Below are 23,102 nucleotides of genomic sequence, written 5' to 3' on the forward strand. Positions count from 1 at the left end.
CACAAGGTAATGAAATATGGACCTATAGGTCTCAATTAAAAACCAGAGTAAAACTACATTTTATTTACTAGCTATGACTAGTACACTAAGCCACGTGCTGCCAGGATTTTATTTTGTCCCTCCATCTCTGATGACACTGCAGTATGCAGTTAGTGCTCCTCTGATTTTTCTCACTCTTACTCTTAACCTGACCTCAACTTGAAGTCCCCAGTAGCCTTGGTGGCTGGCCCAAATGTTACATAAAGTGGCAGGAGCAAGCCAGCATACCAGGTGGTTTCTGAGCTATTCACTTTGGCATAGTCCTGCCTGAAGATGCCCGTTTAAGACTCATGGTAAAGAGGCTATAGGAGAAAAAGTACCAATGCATCAGAAAACCTACAGGGTGCCAAGTACTATCTAGGTCCTTTAGAAATTTTATTTGATTTTATCTTTGCAATCAACCTGTATTTTTAAATTATTGTTGTGTTTTCCTCCTCCTAAAAGGAGATGCTCAGAAAAATTCAGTAATACTGATAGAACCCAAATACTACCACCTAGGTATATTATGTTATTTCTATATTACAGCTTACTGCCTTTATGATCACCAGATGTTTGTATAATGGGAACATATTGAACTACTGCCCCGGCTGGGGGTACTAGTTCCCAAACCTTGGTATGATTATAGGGATTTTCCTTTCTCCTTCTCCTTCTCCCTCTCCCCTCCCCTTCCCCTCCCCTTCCTCCTTCCTTCTTTACCTCCTCCTCCTCCCCCTCCTCCATTCTCCTCCTCCTCCTCTGTCATCATCTTCGCTGTCGTCGTTGTCGTCTTCTTCGTCGTCGTCTTCTTCTTCTTCTTCTTCTTCTTCTTCTTCTTCTTCTTCTGCCACAAATTGGTATTAGGTCCTAGTTTAATATTTTTATTTTTTTAAGTTTAATTATTTGGGGGGGGAGGGAGGGAGAGAACGGGCAGTAGAGGGGTAGAGAGAGGGAGAGAGAGAATCTCAAGCAGGCTTTGCACCATCAGCACAAAGCCCAATGCAGGGCTTGAACTCAGGAACCGTGAGATCATGACCTGAGCCGAAACCAAAAGTCACAAGCTTAACCGACTGACCCACCCAGGCGCCCTTTCCTTTTTATTTCTACCTACCTTTTCACATGTTTTCAAGTTTATGCTTTCTTTGGCCTATGTTCATAGGAGACTGCCAGAAAATTAGCAAGGTCTGGGGGTGTCTTCATAGGAATAAATGGATGGGCACCAGGTAGGGTCTTGGGGCACAGACGGCACTCTTAAAAGTGACCAAAGGACACAGTCCTGGATACCCTTGAAGATAATTCCAAAAAAGAAACCATGGGAGGGAAATCAATGGTAATCACTTAAGTATAAGCAGGTGATCTACGGATAAAGATGGAGCCACCCCACTTGGCTTGTACTTCAGTGATGTTCCTCATCCAAAGAGCTTTGTGTCAAGCCCTTTCCTTATGGAATTTATCAAATTCCTCCATTCCACAGAAGTCTCTTTGAAGTCTACTCAGTCTATAAGTAATACGTACTCTGTGCCAAAACCCATTCTAGGTGAGCCAACAAAAGCCAAAGAAATGACTGCAATTTTAAGATATTTCAGTGTCATTGAATTAAGAAAGGCATACACTCATGAAGTTAGAAGAAGCTAAAGAAGATAGTTTGAACTCAAGAGCAGGTCATGAATGATATGCTCAAGGTTCTAAGTAATCTAATCTATTGATTCTACCACTGCTACCCTAGTTTGTGCTTTATGGAAGGCAGGGACTCTGAGTTCAAATTTTGTTAGTAACATTTGTATTTATATTTGTGGTGTAGTTTTATGAAAGTTGACCAAAATCTAGTGGATGTACACTTATTATATATTTAAATATATACACACACACAGTTTTATATAGTTTTATATATATATTTATATAGTTTATATAAAAATATATATAATTTCTTGCTATTAGCAGAAATAAGGTAGTGATCTTTTCCCCATGGGATTGCACTGACAGATGATAATTTATGCATTTATAAAAATAATATCTAAAACAGATTGTCAGGAAGATCAGAGAAAGGAAAGGTTTAGGATCAGGCTATCTTGCCAAGGTACAAGAGATTCTTTCCCATGTGTTTCTGGCCTTGACTTTTCTAAGGGTAGTTTTACTAAGAAAATTTCCCAACTGTTGATATGAGTGTGCACAGCACAGAGAGCAGAAATTGGCACATAGTGTCAAATAAATACAAGTTTATAGAATGGCTGAGTAAATGAATATCAATCACGAAACCTGTCTGTTTCCCTATAATCAGGTTATTCCATTAATCACCACAAATATTTTCTTACATCTCTTTATATCAAGTACCACTAGATACCTCTAGACATTGACCAATCCCCCTTTACTTTCTCTCAAACAATCACATTCTTTGTGATACTTGTTAATGCATTTATGTATTGACTGCTCAGTTCCTTTATCTTTATATTGCTATTTAGTGTATATTAACCTGTGATATGAAAGGTCTGTATGCTCATTGCATATTCAAGCTGGCAGAATTGGGTCATACGTCCTACACCAAACTTAATCACACACTTATTCCCTTGGAGCTTCATTTAGTCCCTCAGTCTCTCAACATATTCTTTTTCTTCATTACCTCCATAGTTCTAGACTTTAAGATAAACAGAAATGTGCTTCTTGCTTCTTCAATTCAGTTTATTTCAACAGATATTTGTGAGCATCTCATACTGCTCCACACTGTGGTAGGCATTGGGGATGTAAGAGTACCTATGACACTGGACATAAGCATTTCAGTTTGGGAGAGAAATATAAACAAGTAAACAATTCATTTTAATATAATTTGGTACATGGAATTTTCCAGAAATATGATTAAGATGAGCATAGGAGTTTAAGAGAGCTACATAAATCAGGTAGAGGCTCCTAGAGGGGTTGCAAGAGGATGGGAAACAGCTATTCTAGATAAAGGAAATGATAAGGAAAACAGCATGTTGTTGTGAAGCCACGTGTGAAAAGAGAAGCATGTTGGGAGAGAAATCGAAAACAATTACTTTGGTTCTATCTGTACACCTTCTCAACAAAGGGGTTCACTGTTTCTCCTCCCGCAGCCTTAAGCCACTGGAGGGTAATAACAGACTAATGGTTTATAGCACTGATTATAGATCAGATACTATTTTACATACTTTACATATATGGTAGTTGTCTATATTAACTCATATAAACTTCACAATTAACCTATGAAATTAGGTGCTATTATTGGTTCAGCTTTACAGAGAAGAAAACTGAGGAACAGACACTTAATAACAACTTGCTGAAACTATAATTTGAACCAGGAAATCTAGTCAGGAATCCATGCTTTAGATCTGTATTCTACAAACACACACAAACTGATCAACTAAGAGGCATAATTTTACCTTTTCTCTTTCATATAGAGTAGTAAAGACATCCTTTTAGAGGTTCCAAAAGAGCTTAGAGTTTCCTGGATATCCAGGGTTGAAACAAGGAAGAAACAAAGTGTATAGGTTGGGAGGGTATAATACTCTCATGGTGATCTATCTAGAATAATTCTCATTCAAAACAATCTTATGCAATGTGAATAAAATCAGCAGAAGTATGTGTAAACCTAGTCTAATCAATTCCTTCAGTAATTTTATGACTACTAGTTTTGTGGGAGGAATCACTTAGGTATCAGTTTCCTCATTTATAAAATAAGGTTTCTGATACAGAAGATACCAAGGTCCTTCCCAACAGAACATTCTGTATTATGATGCTACAAGAAGCTTTCATAGTTAGGTTCCTACACATAATTTTCATACTTTGATAGTTGACAATATCCTCAGTCAGGAAACAAAAAAAGAAACAAAGAATCTAAATCAGTAAAGAAGGTCAGATTGCAAAGTTAACCATGTTAGTTCTTGAGATAAAATTCAATCTAGATATAGATATATCACAAGCACTTATTCAAAGAAGTATATGTAAGTAAATTCAATGTAAAATATATATTCCCAAAACCTAGGGATCATAATAAGAGAGAATTGGTAACCATAAAGAATCTTAAGTCAAGGAATCTACATTCTCTTGGTGTCATAGGGACCATATCCCATCTGCCCATAGCTGTTTCAGAATAATAGCTGTAGAAGTGAAGAGGGGGCACTTTCTAGCCAAAGAGATGTTAAACATAAAGAGACCTAGACCAATAACTCAGCCAACTTCAACCGTCCAAAAGTGTCATGCTACTTTCAAGCCCTTTTCTCCTCCTTTGCATACAAGGCAGGCTACACAGGCAGCATGTGTGTACTTGAAAAGCTTTTCTCCACATGATGCAGATGAAGGGGATTTCTCCTATGGTTGCTCCTCAACCCAATCATAAATACATACTCTCAGGTAGCAGAAACCATCTCTCGACATACTTACCCAGCGTATCATCTAGAAATATGAAAAAAAAAAAGATATTATAAAGGATGGCCCCTCTCTGCAAAGAATCCGTAAACGACAGCAACGCTTACATGGAGCCATTAGATATGGTGCAATTTACATTTAAATCTTTCAGTTAAAATATACTGCAGAAATAATACAGTATTGTACTCTCTGATGTTTTTGCAAGGGGGAAAAAAAGTCCTTCACCAGGCCATGTTTGAAACATCCCAAATCTATCTTCCTACCATGTCCAAAATGTGTCATGTCTGCCAACCTGGCATCTAACGGTGATTCATTGAAATGTGTTGGAAATGTGATTTGTGTGGGAGTCAAATAGAAATCAGATTGGCCCCATCCCTTATATCTATATCTCTCTATATACATTTGGCTTTGACATTCATCAAATTACTCTGTCCTAACAAAGCTTTCTTGCACAAAGTAATCTCAAGCGACAGTGCATAGCAATGTGTATAATATGAAAGGAGTTGAATGGCTAAGCAGTCAGCTTGACAGTATCACTGAAATCTTTTATTGCATATATTAGAGAGTTAAACATTGCAATCTGCTTTTCCTGTGAGACCCAATAAGTAAGGAAAAAGCCAGGTTTACTCAGGATTAGACTGGTTTTCCTTTGTTTTCTTTCCAAAATAGAAAAAGTCTTGATTAGCTCATAGAAGGCAAAATTTGCATCTCTATGCTTAGAGGGGTGAGATTTTCCTGCTAGAAATCCATTTTCAGAAGGAGCCTCTTGAGCTAGATATTTCATCCCACTCTTCGGTCTCCTAAATTAAAAACAACTTTATTTTCATTTCTGACTTTGTAAATGGGAATTTTATCCACTTCATGAGAATGACTCATATATGAATCACACACTTCAGGGAACTGCTGAATCGAAAAGTCTTTTTGTTTGTTGTTTGTTTATCTCACTCCAAAAACAGCTCTTGTGCTCAACCCAGCTCTCCTGGACATGCCTGCCTCGACACACTCTGATAATCAGATGAATATAAATTATAACAATGCCAGTAACAATGACAATGGAGAATGAAGAGGAGAAAAGAGCTGCCAGTTCTCGAATGGCCACTGACAGTCTGTGACCAGAAAACATCAGTGCATTGGGAAAAAAAAATGCGTATATATATACATATACACACACACACTCACACACACATATGAACGAAATCTTCTATGACTTATGCCAGCAACTTCCTCATATTTTGGCGGAATTTGATTTTTTGGGAAAGCTACATTAACTCTTCTGGCATTTCTATAATTGTCTAGAAACTTGACTAATTTCCTAAAGGTAACACATTCTTCAACAAGTGCTGATTTAAGTACTCTGATTTCTCTGCTGCTGCTGTTTTTCTTTTCCAAGAGTAAAAATAAATGGGATTCTTACATTATTATATGAACCATTGTAGCTAGATGAAGTGATGTATTTTAGTTAACAAACCTTGCTCAGTACTTACTAAATACCAGGCACCATGTGTTTTAAGTCTTTACCAACTATGACTCATTTGATCCTCATAAAGCCACTATAGGGGAAATGATTAGTACCCTCATGTGACAAAACTAAGATACAGAGGGTTTCAGTAGCTTGCTCAAGTTCACGTGGGTGGGGAATCACAGACTTTCACTTGAACACAGACATTTGGCTCTAGAGTCCATTTAACCATTGGGGGCACCTGGGTGGCTAAATCAGTTAAGTGTCCGACTTTGGCTCAGGTCCTGATTGCAGTTTGTGAGTTCGAGACCCGCTTCAGGCTCTGTGCTGACAGCTCAGAGCCTGGAGCCTGCTTCAGATTCTGTCTCCCTCTCTCTCTGCCCCACCCGCACTCGCGCTGTGTTTCTCTGTTTCTCTCAAATATAAATAAAAATTAATTAAAAAAAATGAGCATAGGTTGGCCAGAAATATGATCTCTGAGACCAATAAATGAGCCTCCTGAAGAGTATGGCCTCTATACATCTTTCCCATTATTTGAAAGTATACTGTTAAACATTCATTGTGGAATTATAACAATTTCGAGTTAAAAGGTGAGAATTTACCCATCCTATTGGCAGATAAATTGAGAACAACAGCTCAAGTTCATCGGCAAATGAACTGTGGAACTGGAACCCTATTCCTATGCTTTCCATTCTAGGAGAAATGCCCCAAAGGAATCAGGAAGGACTAAATCTTAATAGTCATATATTTAAGTGGAACAGTTCTAGCAAATTTATATACGCTAAGGTTGTCTTTCTACCTAAATCTTTCATAAATAGTGCATAAAACCAAAGCTAGCTAATCACATGTTTTAACAATAAAAAAACTATTAAGACATACTTGATATGCTCTAGAATAAGAGGTTCATGAGCAGAATAAAGAAATACTTCAAAAGACATTCTACTTCTAGATAGGTGCTCTGGGAATTTATGGAAGACTTTCTAATTTTATATCATGCATTTTGTGTTTTAGATTTTTATAAGCATTTAACATAATTAAAACAAAGCACAATAGGGGCGCCTGGGTGGCGCAGTCGGTTGAGCGTCCGACTTCAGCCAGGTCACGATCTCGCGGTCCGGGAGTTCGAGCCCCGCGTCGGGCTCTGGGCTGATGGCTCAGAGCCTGGAGCCTGTTTCCGATTCTGTGTCTCCCTCTCTCTCTGCCCCTCCACCGTTCATGCTCTGTCTCTCTCTGTCCCAAAAATAAATAAACGTTGAAAAAAATAAAACAAAGCACAATAAATGACAAGTTAGTAGGAAAAGTATTTTGAGGAGCTAAAAAAAGAAAATACCAAGTTGATAAATCAAAAAATGTGACCTACAGGTGAAAATAATTAGCTGTTTTTTTTGGTTTTTGGTTTTTGTTTTGTTTTTTTTTTTTTACTTTTTCATTTCATGGTGACTTTAGATTTGTAGAAAAATTGTGAAAATAATAAAACAATACTTATATATACCTCACTCAGCTCCTTCTACTGTTAACACCTTACGTAAATACAGGGGTATCAAACGAGGAATTAACACGGGCACAATACTATTAATAAAGCTATACCCTGTATTCAAATTTCACAATTTTTTTTTACCAATGTGTTCTTTGTATTTAGAAGGTATTTCTTATTTGTCACCTCTATAAAATTTCCTTAAGTATTTCCTTTTCTTTCATGTTATTGACACTGGAAAAATATTTGTCAGTTGTCATGTAGAATGTCCGTCAAGTAGGGTCTAGCATTCTCTCATGATTAGACTGAAGTTAGGCCTTTTTCCAAGAAAAGCATAGAAATGACACAGTGTTCTTCTCAGTGTGTCATATAAAAGGGTTCGTGATAGCATTTTTTCTTATTTTTGGTGATATTAACTTTGATCACTTGATCTTTCCTGAGTCTCTGTACTATAAAGATACAAACTTTTCCTTTCTAGTTAATATTTGGGGTAGATACTTTGCGATTATACAAGTCCTGTTTCTCCTCAAGCTTTCACCCACTAATATGAGCATCCATCAAGGGACCTTACCTACAAACAACCATTACTCTGCTATTTACTTAATGTTGATTTTCTTTCTATATTTATTAACAGAAAAAATAGATTAACAGAATTAATAAGATTGACAGGAAGTCTATAAGAAGGAATTCTCTCTTCTCTCGCATTTATTTAATGACTTAACATTAGAATACATTCATAAGTATTTATTTTACTCTGTCGGTTAAAATTCAGTTCTTATTTATTTTGTTGTCCAGACTGTTTCAGCTTCGGCCATTAGCAGCAGCTTCAGGTTGGTTCCTGTATTTTTTTAAACAAATGCTTATTCTTTCTTGAGAACTTTCTTACTTCCTAATACTACAAGATACTTCAGGCCCATCCTGTAATTCTTTTCCCAAGTGTTGGAATCAACCATTTCTCCAAAGAAACCTTGTTCTTTTTTGTTGGAAACTGGGTTTAGCAAGTGAGATGTATGCTAGGTGTGTTCATTGCTCCTAGGGTATAATTGACACTAAGCCTTGCCAGGATACAAATGTAAAAAGAATATATATATATATATATATATATATATATATATATATATGTTTTTATACTAACCTCATGCATATGCACACATCTCTCTCTCTCTCTCTTTCTTTCTTTCTCTCTCTCTTTGTTTGTGTAGGTGTATACACACACACTCCACAAGCAGATATGTCTGTATCTGTATACATATATATACATGGATATATCTGTATCTACGTGCATATCTATCTACATAGACATATCTGTATTGGTAAAAATGAATACAGATCTATGTCTATATATGTATCTATATTAATATCTGTATCTGTACCTATACCTGTCACTATGCATTCATGCTTATACCTTAGGTTGTAATATAATATCACAGGTTTACTTTCAGCCTCTCTGTTCCTTCTTTATAACTTCTTTCCCAACAGAAAAATTCTTATTATCATTGATATATTTATTTGTTCAGTTCTACTGTACACATTAGTTGCATGATTGTTAAGTTATTCCCATAAGAAACACACTTAGTGACTAAATATCTACATTTATGTACAGTTCATTTTGCCTTTATCCTTACAGCATCCAATCAGGAGTTTATACTGCCTTTTTCCTGCAGCCCTCACTCCCCGCCCCCACCACTACCACAACATTCTGGTTAGATTTGTTTATTTTGGAGATATTTGAAATAGAGATAAAACATTAACTTTGCTTCTAAAACGAATAGCTATAAAAAGATGTAATCAGAGAAGTCTCAGGCACTCTTCATCTCTGCCCGGCCAATCCCACCCTCCGTTTTTCTTCTTTCCAACTCTTTTGCTCCCATCCCTGCTGGCAGTAGCCAGTCTCTTTATTTTTTGATTTCTCTTTTTTGTATTACAGTTTTATGAATGAGTAGACACCTGTGCATTTTCTTACATCTCTATCTCTACAGAAAAAATAACATATTCTTTTTTGCTTCTCCCCCACTTTATAAACATGTCCTGGAACGCATTCAAATATCTGGGTTCATAGAGATCTTCATTTTTTTACAGTGGCATTGTACTCCATTATGTTACTATATCATAGTTGATTTAACTATTCTCTAATATATGGGCATATAGGCATTTAAGTTGAAGACAGTATCTTATAATTACAAACAATGATGCAAGAAAAATCTTCCTATGTATATATTTTTGTATTTGTAAAAGTATATATTCAGAGATAGCTAGAAATGGGATTTCTGGGCCAAAATGTAAATGCATATTAAATTCTCTTATTATCAAACTGCCTCTGGAGAGGACATATCAATTAGTGTACCAAAAAGCCATAAATGAAGAGTGCCTGTTCCCCTCAGCTTTGCCAACAAAATGTGTTGTCTTGTTTTTTGTTTGTTTTTTTTTTAAAGATCATTTATTTATTTTGAGAGAAACAGAGAGACTCTGAGTGGGGGAAGGGCAGAGAAAAAGGGAGACTCTGAATCAGGCTCCAGGAAGCCAGACAAAGCCCATGCTGGGCTCAAACTCACGAAACTGTGAGATCATGACCTGAGCCGAAATCAAGAGTCGGATGAGTAATCGACTGAGCCACTCAGGTGCCCCTGTTTTCTTGTTTTTAATTTCTGTCCGACTGATGTGTAAGAAATGGTATCTTTGTTAATTTTAAATAAATCTCTCTAATTATAAATGACAACACTTATATCATGAGTCCCAGGGTCAATTTCATCTTTTTTTTTTTTTTTTCTGAATTGTCTGTTTATGTCTTTTCTCATTTTCCTGTTAGGTTTTGGCTATTTGTTTTTCAATTTTAACAGTTTTAAATGTTTATTTTGAGAGAGAGAGCACGCAAGTGAGAAAAGGGCAGAGAGAGAGAGGGAGAGAGAGAATCCCAAGCAGGTTCCACAATGTCAGCCCAGAGCCTGTCACAAGGCTCAGTCTCACAAACTGTGAGGTCATGACCTGAGCCAAAATGAAGAGCCAGTTAAAGAGAAACGTTTAACTGGCTGAGCCACCCAGGGGCCCCAATTTTAACCGTTTTATATACTGGGGACATTAGCTTTCTATAGGTGATAAATACCGTGAACATTTTTTTCCAACCTGTCATTTGATTTTCCACTTGTTGATGGCATCATCACTCATGTTTTTATTTTTATGTATTCAAATTTATCATTTTTTCTTTTATTATCTTTGATTTTCAGTCATAGAAAGCATTTCCCTGAACACAATTTAAAGACGAATGTAGTCATATCTTATTATACTACTTTCATGGTTTCCTTTCATACATTAGATCTCTAATCAACTTGGAACTTAACTTCACATAAAGTATAAGATATGGGTCTAATTTTATCTTTTTCCAATTGCCTACTCTGTTTTCCCAGCATTGTTATTAGAAAGTCCCCTTTAGCTGAGTGATTTAAAGTGACATCTTTGTCATATAACAGGTTTCAACATGGATTTTGGTCTCGTATTAGATTTTTCATTCTATTTACTGGTCTGTGTGTCTATTCATTTGCCAGTGTCATATAGTTTAGAGGCTTAATAATACATTTTAATGTTGAAAAAGTCTATTCAAACCTTGTAGGTAGCTGAATGGTGGCCCCGAAAAAGATATGCCTACATCCTAATCCCCAGAACCTGTGAATATTACCTTCTATAGACAAAGACTGAATATTTCCTTAGATGTTACAAAAAAAAAAAAAACAACACAATTAAATTAAGGATCTTAAGGGGAGGAACTTACACTGGGTTATCTCAGTGGCCCTAAATGATGTTACAGTATTTTTATAAGAAAGTAACAGAGAGATTTGTAAGACAGACCCAGAGGAGAAGGTAACATGAAGAAAAAAGCAAAGAGAGATGCTGCCAAAAGCCAAAATATTCTGACAGCCAACAAATGCTGTATGAGTCAAGGATCTGATTTTCTCTTGGAACCTATTGGGGAGTACAGTCCTGTCAGTACCTTGATTTCAGTCTTCTGTCCTGCAGAACTATGAAATAATACATTACTGTTGTTTTGTTTTAAGCCATTCAGTTTTTGGTAATTTTTTATAGCAGTCACAAGAAACTAATATTCTCCTCATAGTTTTCTTTTCAGTGCTTTCTTTTTTGTAATGTTTATTTATTATTTTTGAGAGAGACAGAGTGAGAGTGGAGGAGGGGTAGAGAGAGACAGAGACACAAAATCCTAAGAAGGCTCTAAGCTCTGAGCTATCAGCACAGAGCCCAACACAGGGCTTGAACTCACAGACCATGAGATCATACCTCAGCTGAGGTCGGACTCTTTTTAGTGCTTTCCTAGCTATTCTTGTCTATTTGTTTTTCCAATATAAACTTCACTATCAATTTTTCTATAAGATGGCTTATTGGTACTTTTTACTGGAATTGCATTTGATTTTATAAATTAATTAGAAAGAACTGATATATTTATAATATTGAGTCATCCTATTCTAAACAGGGCATGTTTTCCCATTTGTCCAAATCTCTTTTCGTGTTTTAGAATTCTTTAAATTGCTTTTTGTATAGATTTGTGCATTTTCACCAACTGTATTTCTATTTAATTTCCTTTGTTTCTATTATAAAATTAGTTTATATCATACTTGTATATAATAAAAACATTAAAAAGATTTCAAATATTAAATTTTCATTCAAGGAATTATAAAATAATATTGTTATGTTTAAATATATAAATTATAAGTTTGAAAATATTTGCAACAAAGAAAAAAGCTTTAAGGAATGACACAGCTAAAAAAAAGCAAATATAATTTCTAAAAAACTTAGATGTGTTACCTAAAATGATATATTTAACAGATTGATTTTTTTTTTTAATTTTTTTTTTCAACGTTTATTTATTTTTGGGACAGAGAGAGATAGAGCATGAACGGGGGAGGGGCAGAGAGAGAGGGAGACAGAATCGGAAACAGGCTCCAGGCTCTGAGCCATCAGCCCAGAGCCCGACGCGGGGCTCGAACTCACAGACCGCGAGATTGTGACCTGGCTGAAGTCGGACGCTTAACCAACTGCGCCACCCAGGCGCCCCAACAGATTGATTTAACAGCATATTAAACACAGCTGAAGAAAGAATTAGTGTAAAGTCATGAAATGCAACAAAGACCTGGAGAAGCTTTTCAGAATGTAGCACAGAGACATGAAAGAGAAATATGAGAGAAAACCTAAGTGATATGGAGGATAAATGTCCAAGACATGTGTAACTGATGGACTGAATAAGAAATAATATCATTAAATATATATTTTTTAACAGACTTGGTCTAAAGAAAATTTTATATATTTATATCTATATAAATATTCACACACACATATGCCATATATGCATGTATGTATATATCTGCATATACATATATACACACAAATATATGTGTATGTGTGTATGTATGGCTGTAAAATTATTTCCAGTTTTTAGCCGAAGTGTCATTATACAACATCTATTTATATATGATATATCATAAATATCACACACATGACATATGTGACATTTTACTTCACAGATAGAAAATAAGTCAGTTTTACTTGCATATATGGAAATTTTACAAAAAAAATCACCATGCACTCTAACAAAGGGCAATTTCAATATACTCTCAGCAAAATGAAGCTAAGCTTAAGCTGCACACTAATAATAAAAAGGAAAAATTACATCTATTTGAATATTAAGAAATACATGTTCAGATTTGCAGTTTATGGTTCAACATTTAAAGATCTTAGCAGCCATCATTCCCATTCTTACAATGAGAAAAAGCTGGACAAACTGAATAGGAACAACTTTTCTCAGACCCATCAGAGAATTGAGGCCACAGGGCAAACTGCCATCCCATGATCTGGAGAAAAACTGCCTTCAGAGAAATATAAGATCTGAGAATTTGCTTTCCTAGAGTAAAAATGGCCAGATCTCATAAGCTGGTAGATACTTAACTAGCAATTCCAATGAATTGCTGGAGCCTGAGTGTGAACTAGCATGACAGAAACTCCCAGGGGATGCACCATTATGGTAGCCCCACACTTTCACACGGTTCTTCTCCTTGAAATCCATTAAGCTTACTTGAGGAGGATCTACCAAATGTGACACTGACAGAAGAATAAGAGAAGCCACTGTGACACAACTTCCACTCCCACACTCTTCTCCCTGACAACGACTTCATCTGCAGGAGGAAGGACTTTACCAAAGAACATTACTAAAATTTCACCAAGAGAAGGAAACAGTGCCATACTCCACTCATGCATTACCCTTCTTATCATGAACATATATCTTTAATCTTACAAAAATTATGTGGTATAGGGTAAGAGGATACTCTCCTCAACTCATTTTATGATGCTAGTATGACTTTAATATGAGAAGTTATGATAAATACAAAATGAGGACAGATAACATAGGCCAATTTTAATCATAAATCATAGTGCAAAACTATTAACAAAATATTAACACCTATAATCCAACAACATATGGAGAGAAAAATTCCTGATATAAAAATTGGATATTGTCTAGAAATGTCAGAGAAGTTTAACATTAAGAAATCATGGGGCGCCTGGGTGGCTCAGTCGGTTGAGCAGCCGACTTTGGCTCAGGTCATGATCTCTCGGTCCGTGAGTTCGAGCCCCGCGTCGGGCTCTGTACTGACAGCTCAGAGCCTGGAGCCTGTTTCAAATTCTGTGTCTCCCTCTCTCTGACCCTCCCCTGTTTATGCTCTGTCTCTCCCTGTCTCAAAAATAAATAAAACGTTTAACAAAATTAAAAAAAAAAAAAGAAATCATGGGGTACCTGTGTGGCTCAGTTGGTTAAACTTCTGACTTTGGCTTAGGTCATGATCTTGTGGTTTGTGAGTTCAAGAGCTACATTGGGCTCTGCGCTGACAGCTCAGAGCCTGGAGCCTGGTTCAGATTCTGTGTCTCTTTCTTTCTCTGCCCCCACCCCACCCCACTTGAGCTCTCTCTCTGTCTCTCTCTCTCTCTCTCAAAAATAAATAAACATTAACAAAATAATAATAATAATAATAATAATAATAATGATAAATCAGTTTAGATTGGATAATCAAAGAAAGTAACAAAAACCCCTGAGGTACCCAGCCAGATTTGCTTAGATTCATCTGTCTTCTCTAGTGATTAAGACTTTGCTATTGTTCTAAAATATGTCTGTCTCTTCCCAGAGATGGTAATTTAAAAACTCTAGTGGGTTAACAACAATAAAAAAGCATTGCTTACAAAACTAATTAAAATGCAGATTCCAGGGCTGCACTCATGGGAGCATGGTGGAGAAACCTACAATTTTCACTAGTACTTTAAGTAATTTTTACATTTTCTAAATATTTTAGGCTTTTGTGTAGAAATGCAATTGACCTTTATGCATTGGCCTCATATATTGCCACCTTACCAAATTCCTACCTAGTATTTTTAATTTTGCTATAGACACTGTTGTATTTCCTATTTAGACAATTAAATTATGTAAAATAATGAAAATAATAATTCTACCTTTTCAATGTCTACAGTTTTCTTCTTGTCTTATTGTGTTGGCTAGTGGACCCATATAATATCAAAGTAATGATAGATGCTATTTTTATCTTCTTCCTTATTTTAAAGTAAATGCTTAGATGTTTTCCCCATTTAAGATAGTGTTTGGAGTTTTCATAAACTTTTTTTTAACCAACTTGGGAAATTTCCACCTAATCACACTTTTCTAAATGTTTTTAATCATGAAGTTATGCTGAATCTACTAAATGCTTTTCTTCAGTCTTTATTATGACAATTTTATAGTTTCCTACTGGGTTTTTTTTTAAAGGTTTTTCAACTTCATTTTAAGGAAAAAAAAATTTTTTCTAGAAGGCTCCTTAGAATTTAGGAAGGCCCAAAATGTCTTCTTGAATTTGTTATGCCAATTTACCAGACATGCCTAGAAAAGTGTAATCCTTGAAGAGGAGAGATATAGCTTAAGCTCTGTCTGAGAGCTGGGACTGGGACTGAATCTGCTATACTAGATTCAATGCAGTTTTTTTAGGAGGGGGAATTCTGTTTTCAAATAATAACTACATTAGATTTATCTGACTCACTGTGCCTTGGTATATATAGGAAAAAAAATCATTATTTAAAACTGAGAACACCTAGGTGTTAGTTTTGGCTGTACTGCTGGCTTGGTCCCATTTAACCTCATGGTATCCCAGTTTATTCTAACTCGATTGAAGGAAGTAATCATAGTCATCCTATTCATAGTATCACTCAACTGATTAACCCCAATAACAATTATGACAGCTCTAAATGTATAACATGCAACAGTAATTTAAATAATTTGTTTGGACAATGGGGAGAGGAAACACTGGTGAACCTGAGAAAATAGGTGAGGCAAGAGGTGAGGTGGGGGATAACATGAGATCAGAGGAAGTGCAAGTTGAAGGGCAGAAAATAACTACAAATCCAGGGACAGAGGTGAATTAGTCCACCTAGTTTTTTTCATTGCTGGTTGTGGAATGACTGTTTCAGGAGAATTTTAGTCATACTCCTTCCTTTATTCACATCAGTGTCTTTCCCCATCATTCTACAGATGTTCAATTAAGCCATAAGTATAAGGGACTCCAGCCAGGATGCTTCCTAGACATAAAATACAAAGGCAACCCCAGTACCTCAGCTTCTCAAAAATTAAATCACTGAGAACTCCTCAAAGCCAGGAGTTTCAATAAAATCGCAGGCAGCTCAAGCAATTTCAGTGATGGAAGTATTGTTTTGGAGATTGACATGTAGCTTATAAGTATTAGGTGAAAAGAACAAAAAAATCTTTATTAAAAAAAGAGGAATTAATGAAAAACTAATTAAAGTTTTATAGGAAACTTTCCCCTCAGCTGGAACTGCCAGTATTCAGACCTACAGACAAAACAGTATGAAGGGGCTTCTAGGAAGCAATAACAGAAGTGATCAGAGTAAGAGCAATAGGATACAGGATCAGGCCCCCAAACATAGCTCCAGGCCCTGGGACCTGTGAGAAGTATGTCCCTCACGTGTGGGGACACAGGGAGGGCATGAATTAGCAGGCATGGTTTATTCAGTCCATCTCTGATCTTCTTTCATGATAGTTTCTACCACCTCATCCACTAAAAAGAAAAAGTGCTCCCTCAGCTTAACATTTTCAGCTGCCAGTTTAAAAAAACAAACAAACAAAAATATATATATATATATATGTATGTATATATATATATATATATATATTTGCTTATGTATTTTGAGCAGGGGAGGGGCAGAGAGACGGGGGAGAGAGAATCCTAAGCAGGCTCCATGCTCAGTGCAGAGTCCAGTTCCAGGCCCGATCCCACAACGCTGGGATCATGAACTAAGCTGAAATGAAGAGTTAAATGCTTAACCCACTAAGTCACTCAGGTGCCCCTGTCAGTTTTTTTACATGCCCATCATCTACCCCTCTTTGATTGAAATTCACATACAGTACACCTATCGGTACCCAGTGGAGAAATTGTGTTGGTTAACTTATAAACTCATTAATTCATACATTCAATAAATGCATTCAGAGGCATTATGCTAGCTGCTCAACAATGCTGCTCAACAATGCTGCTCAACAATGCTGATAGGAAAACCTATATTTGAAAATGAAGTCAGTTAACAAAGAACGACTTTAAAAAATGAAACCTTGTTGAAATCACTCTATGCTTATGGTAGACATATTTCTTTGGTCATCACCATTTCCAATCTCAGTGCCTTTTCCCTTGCTCACCTCCCACACTAGGGAATATAAAGTCCTATACCTGGTCTTCCAACCTCTTTGCAGCTGAAAGAGACATGAGACCCAATTCTTGGTAAGAACATAAAAGAATAAATGTCTGAAGTTCTTTTAATTTCTTGATTAGAGGGAAAGAAGCAAGAGGAAGCTTCCTGGCCCCACCTCTTTCCCCCTTCCTCTGTTTTAAATAAAGTTAAATGGAAAGTGAGTCAGCCATTCTATGACCTCCGGCCAAACAATAATAGTCAAAAGTAATTGTGATCTGGATAGCAGAGCAAAAAAAAAAAATAGAAAGTGACTTTTTTATTATCACAGAACAGGTGACCAAATGCCAACAGATTTTCTGTTATGAATAAAATATAAATCTATTTCTTGATAATATTGGTAGTGTTTGTTTGTGTGACCAACAGCTGAAAATTAGGAATATACTCTTAACTGATACAGTAGATTTTCATGTTGGTTACTCTGAAGAGGACTTGTCTTTTTTGAATGAATATATTCTACTATGTTTGCTTAAAACAATCAACCTCATTATATTATAAGCTTACCTCAAATACCAACATCCCTTTTACCAACACAGCACCATGTTTGCAATCACTGACTCCATACCAGTGAACAAAGACTCTTTGCCCTCCAAAATAAATATTATTGTAAGTTGTATTAAAATCATAACAAATTAAACAAGCCTTTATTTTTATGCCTCTTCTTTTAGTAGTCTGTGGAAATTTGAAATCATTTGTTTCCATTTCTTAGAAATAGACCCTAGAGGTGCATTTCTCCATGAAACTGCCCACTAATGAGTCAACAGGCTAAATTCTGTTTAGAAGTACAAGGCAACTGATTATGAATAAAAGTATCCTCTTTCTTTGTGTGCAGAAGAGAAAAAGGAAAAAAACAAAACAACAACAATAACAACAACAACAACAAAAAACTTCACCCAGTACTCAGCCTTGTACTTATTAGTATTAGTTCCAGACCCAGTGGTAAGTCAAGTATTTTGAGATGCTAGTCCATGAATAATAATGTCATTGAAGCACAATAATTAATAAAACAGGAGAATGCTCCCTGAAGAGGAGACACAGTGTTACAAGGGGAGAGAAGACCTCGCCTTTCAAATACGTCTGATACGGGCGCTTGAACTTTGATTTCTAAAGGTGGGGCCAGGTAAAATGAATTATACTTCATTAGCATTGTGGAGGGAGACGCAGGCTCCAGTCTCTAGAGAGGCAGCCTTTAATTGTTAAACTCCCGGCATTCCTTGGTGGATGGCAAGCCAGATTCTCTGTCCCAATTTTGCTTAACACAGGTAGCATTTTTTCATGATTGGTTATAATTTTCTTCTCCTGTCATCATTATTGATACGATTTATTAAAGTATGCAGCACTACTCATATATAGAACAACGGGCTTCGTGGACAAATTAGCAGCTGATAAGCACATGCCCATCTGTTCTCCGCTAGCACTCAACTTCAATTCTGGTTAGGCAGGATCACCAATCATGTTATCTCACTCAGCCTCAATGCCTCATCTATAAAATGGAAAGGCACAGTGTCTTATTTGCTTATGCTTAGTGTTATGTAAAAAATGGCATTCTCTGTGTTTGCTTTTACCGCATTTCATTACCAAATAAATTTTAGGCAGCCTGTAAAACACATGATAAAGTAAGTATTAAGTTTAGGAACAATAAAAGAAAAATAAACATCTAAAGAAGCCCAGGTGAAATATAACAAATGAAAAAGAATAAAAAGACACAACGTGTAAAATTGGAATTCTGAAATATGCACAATGAGAATTTGCAAAACTTCTGGAAAAGCATAATAAATTTATCTCTGCACAACTAGTAGCAAAGCAGGAAAGGCAAAGACTAATATTCTACTGGATGGAGAATTTGAAAATGAAATAAGACGGTCAGTCCACCTCTCAAGAATCTAGGAAGAATCTAGAGAAACAATTGTGATTTCTTCATAAGACACTACTGTGCTGGATTCGATACATTAAATAAATAAATAAAAATTACAAATAAAATTATGATACAGACCCTAAAATAAAATAAAACCAATAGTAAGTGATCACAAGAATTTTAGAATAAAAAAAAATTTCAAAGTAAGCCAATTTGGTCCCAGAATAATCTCAAGCATGTACCCCTAATATCTGTATTTTTTTTAAGAAATAACTTCTTAGCGAATCCTTGGTAAGTTTCATGCAAACTTTATCCCTCAGTAATTAAATGAATAAATTATTCTATGCTATGTAGATTTTAGACATGAGCCTAATAATATATTTTGAAGGAAATTTAACAGAGAGGTTGAGTTGGGTTTTTTAGTATTTAATCTCAAGCTGTCCTTTCAGGACAGGAAATTGATATTATAAGGAATCATTCTTCCAGATGATTTTGAGTTGATGGCAGTAATACTGTATCATCAGTTTTGAAGGGAACAATTAACTTGCCTTCTATAGCTTGATAAAAGGAAGGAGGAAAAATAGAGGCTTAGGATGTATGCAGTAGATACATTACATATCAAGACAGTCAGCTTAATGATGCCATTTTGATGCACAAAACTTTGATATTTATAAAATATCGTTGCTCCAAAAATACACCAACATTTATTGTTATCATTACCTAAAAGCGGTCGTGATATAAACTTTAACCCAACTCTGACTCATTCTCCATCCCAGAGCCCCACCCCATCTTTGATCCCACCCCACACGGATCTACCACATAGCCTTTAAATTCTCATTCCACAGAGCTGCTAAATCTATTTATACCTATTTGCTCTTCTTTGAACATGTCAGGATCTCTCACACCTCCTTTCCACATGCTACTCATATGACCATCTTCAGTGCTTTTCCTGTCAAGTTGGCCACCTTTGCTAACCTTCTCAAGTGCATCTGTTACTTGTTCAGTGCCGTCTCTGGCATTTCCTCATCCCCCCACAGCACTTTGTATGGCTTTGCAGGTTCTAAAATCTTCTATTGTAATTGTTTGTATACTGTATCCCCAGTATGCATCATTCTCTTTAATATTAACAACACTGAGTAATTCATTTTTGAATTTGCAGAACCAAACAGAAACTATAAAACATGACTGTCGCTCCAAGGCTTTTATAAATATAAAAGAATGAATGAATGAATCAAATGAAAGCCACTGAGATATTTTTAAAGAATGCCAAGAATTGACTTTCCCGTAAGACAAAGATGCAGGTGAAGTTGGAGGGACTGGTGTGGGAGAAACCCAGGAGAGGCTTATTAGAGCTCCTAAAATCTTACACTTTGCCCCCTGCACCTCTACCTATTTTAGGCCATGACTAGAGGGGCACTATCTCTTTCAATGAAGGATGGTACATTTCATTTATTTAAACCACTGGACACCTCATGTGTAATAAGAATTTTCATTTTGAAACCAACAATTCTCTTACTGCAGTGTAAGAAACCTGAAGCATTGCTGGCATTGGGACAGGTATAACTACAGGGGAAATGATAACCTTCTAATGAATAGGTGCATATGATTGAACATAATGAAATGTTTTTAGGTGCAGTCGGTAAAAAGACATTGTAGAAAATACAGTTCAATGATATAGTACAATAAAACATCCTGGTTCCAAACATTAACCAACTTTCCTCGAAGTGAAGACATCTCCACTGGATGACTGGCCTTGAATTAGGCCATCCGTATAATGCACAGTGACATAAATTGCCATTACAAGCAAATGAACATTTACCAAGTGGGACATGGGGGAATAGTCACAAAGCTGGAAGGCTAGGACTGGGAATCTTGTATCTTATGGAGATGCCTTTCATAAAAAGACAGTGGGACTATAAGGGATCACTGACACTTGTAAAAATGGATGTTAATAGTAACTATTGATTTTAACATATTTATATTCTCAGAAGAAACCATGATATTAAAAATAATTAAATCATATACTTGACATTTGAGGGAATTTATATTTTTCAAAATATTATATATTATCATGTTCATTATTAATAATTTATATTTTCATTTTAATCTCTGAAAAAAAAATCATGTTATATTTTAAGGTTTTTTTAAAATAATCTCTACACCCAGTGTGGGGCTTGAACTCACAACTCCGAGATCAAGAGTCACATGCTCCAACACCTGAGACAGCCAGGAGTTCTATGTAAATCATTTCACATTTATAACAAAATTTACTTAACCATCTGGGAGGATTCTTTGGACTTAAGTTATCTTTTTTGGGAAAGATACTCAAAATAAGCCCAGTGTACTCCACAAAATGGAGGTCCGTCACCACCACATAAATCAAAATGGAATAGAGATGCAGAGAGATTTTTAAGAATCCCTTACATTTGTGAAATACCTATCATGTAATTATTATTATAATTTGTTAATTTATATCTAAGCTCATGCATCTTATCAAGATAACCTGACAAGATATTCTTCAGATGAGAAGACCTGAGCTCACAGAGGTTAAAAACCTAGCCCAAGATGGGAAAGCTGCTATGTAGCTAATCTGACATTCGCACACCGGTTCTTCTGGCTTCAAACCCAATGTCCTTTCCATTATTACATTCTGCACCTACATGTTCTAGTGAGATTAAAACCATTTTCCTGTGTGAGAACAAGGGAACATGCATGCTGTCCCTCATATCTGTTCTCTCCACTGCCAGACAAGTCTCAGAGCATAAAACATAGGACAAAAGAAGAAAACAAATATCAAACCAGGTGTCTCCAATTCCTATAACAATGTCTGGAGGCAACACAGATTTTTCGCCATGGTAACATCTACGTCAGTCCTCTTCCTTGCGCCTCCTATAGGAGGCACTGCTTCAAAGTTCTCCTGCAAAGCTTGGGCAAAATCTCACCTTTGTTTACCGCCATAACTCCAGGGAGGTAATAACAGTTTAATCTAGTTGGCCAGGTACAGCCTGCCTGCCTCAGAGTGTAGTCCAAGGGTCCACTATAACCTCTTCTTTTCTTTCTCCAGTTTCTTTTTAATCACCAAAATGTCAAGTGGAGAGTACTAGCTTCTGGTTAGATATTCAATAGACATATTATTTATGTCTTTATCTTATGTCTCTAAATATTTTTGTCTGAACAAATCAATTTTATAAATGCTATCAAATAAATCTTATACTTTTTCATCCTCTTGTTTTTTTTTTTCTTTTCTTTTCCCAAGGATTTTATGTCCACCCGCCCAAATGCTATCCATCTTTTAACTCTAAGGTAACATCCCAATTATCTTTGAGATTCTAGACTGCTCAGGCCACATTCAGTTCTACTTTTTTATCATGTCTTCCTGGTATTTGGGAAGTATTATAATTTTTTTTCTATTATTGATGGCATACTAATCAGTTCAGATTGTCATAATAAAATACTATAGACTGGATGGCTTAAACAACAAAAATTAATTTTCTCACAGTTTTGGAAGCTGGAGGTCTGAGATCAGGATGACAGCATGGTGAGGGTAATCTTCCTGGGTTGCAGATGGCTGTCTTCTTGCTATTTCCTGGAGAGAAATACAAGAGTGAGAGCTTTGGTATTGATTACTTTTCCTATAAGGACACTACTTCTATCAGATCCAGGTGCTATCCTTATGACCTCACCTAACCTTAATCACTCCTTAAAAGGCTCTATCTCCAGTAGTCACATGAAGGGTTTATGGCTTGAACATATAAACTGGGGAGGGGCGGTGCACAATTCAGTCCATAGAAGATGATTACTACTTCCTACATGCTTGTCTGGTACATTTTGTGGGCATAACTTCTTTGAACTTTGCTAAACAGTATGCTCACCAGTCAACACTCCTTAATTGGTTATATGGCTATATAATTCAAAGGCTAAAAAGTAGCTTCAAAACATCACGTTGCAGGAGTAAATGTTCATAACAAAGGTCATGGGTGCTAATCCTAGTTCACATTCAATAAATGTCTTTCAGAATTTGATATTGCTAATTTTTAAAGTAGTCACATGGGTGTCTGTCCACTTCCAGCTCTGCTCTGGCATTTTTTACCCTTTTAGGCCCATTGATAGGAGAATAGGAAGTAGCAGAAGCAGAG

This window comes from Lynx rufus, unplaced genomic scaffold, assembly GCF_022079265.1.
Source record: "Lynx rufus isolate CCGP_SWC_20201006 ecotype Redwood Valley unplaced genomic scaffold, mLynRuf1.p SCAF_22, whole genome shotgun sequence".
NCBI lineage: Eukaryota > Metazoa > Chordata > Mammalia > Carnivora > Felidae > Lynx > Lynx rufus.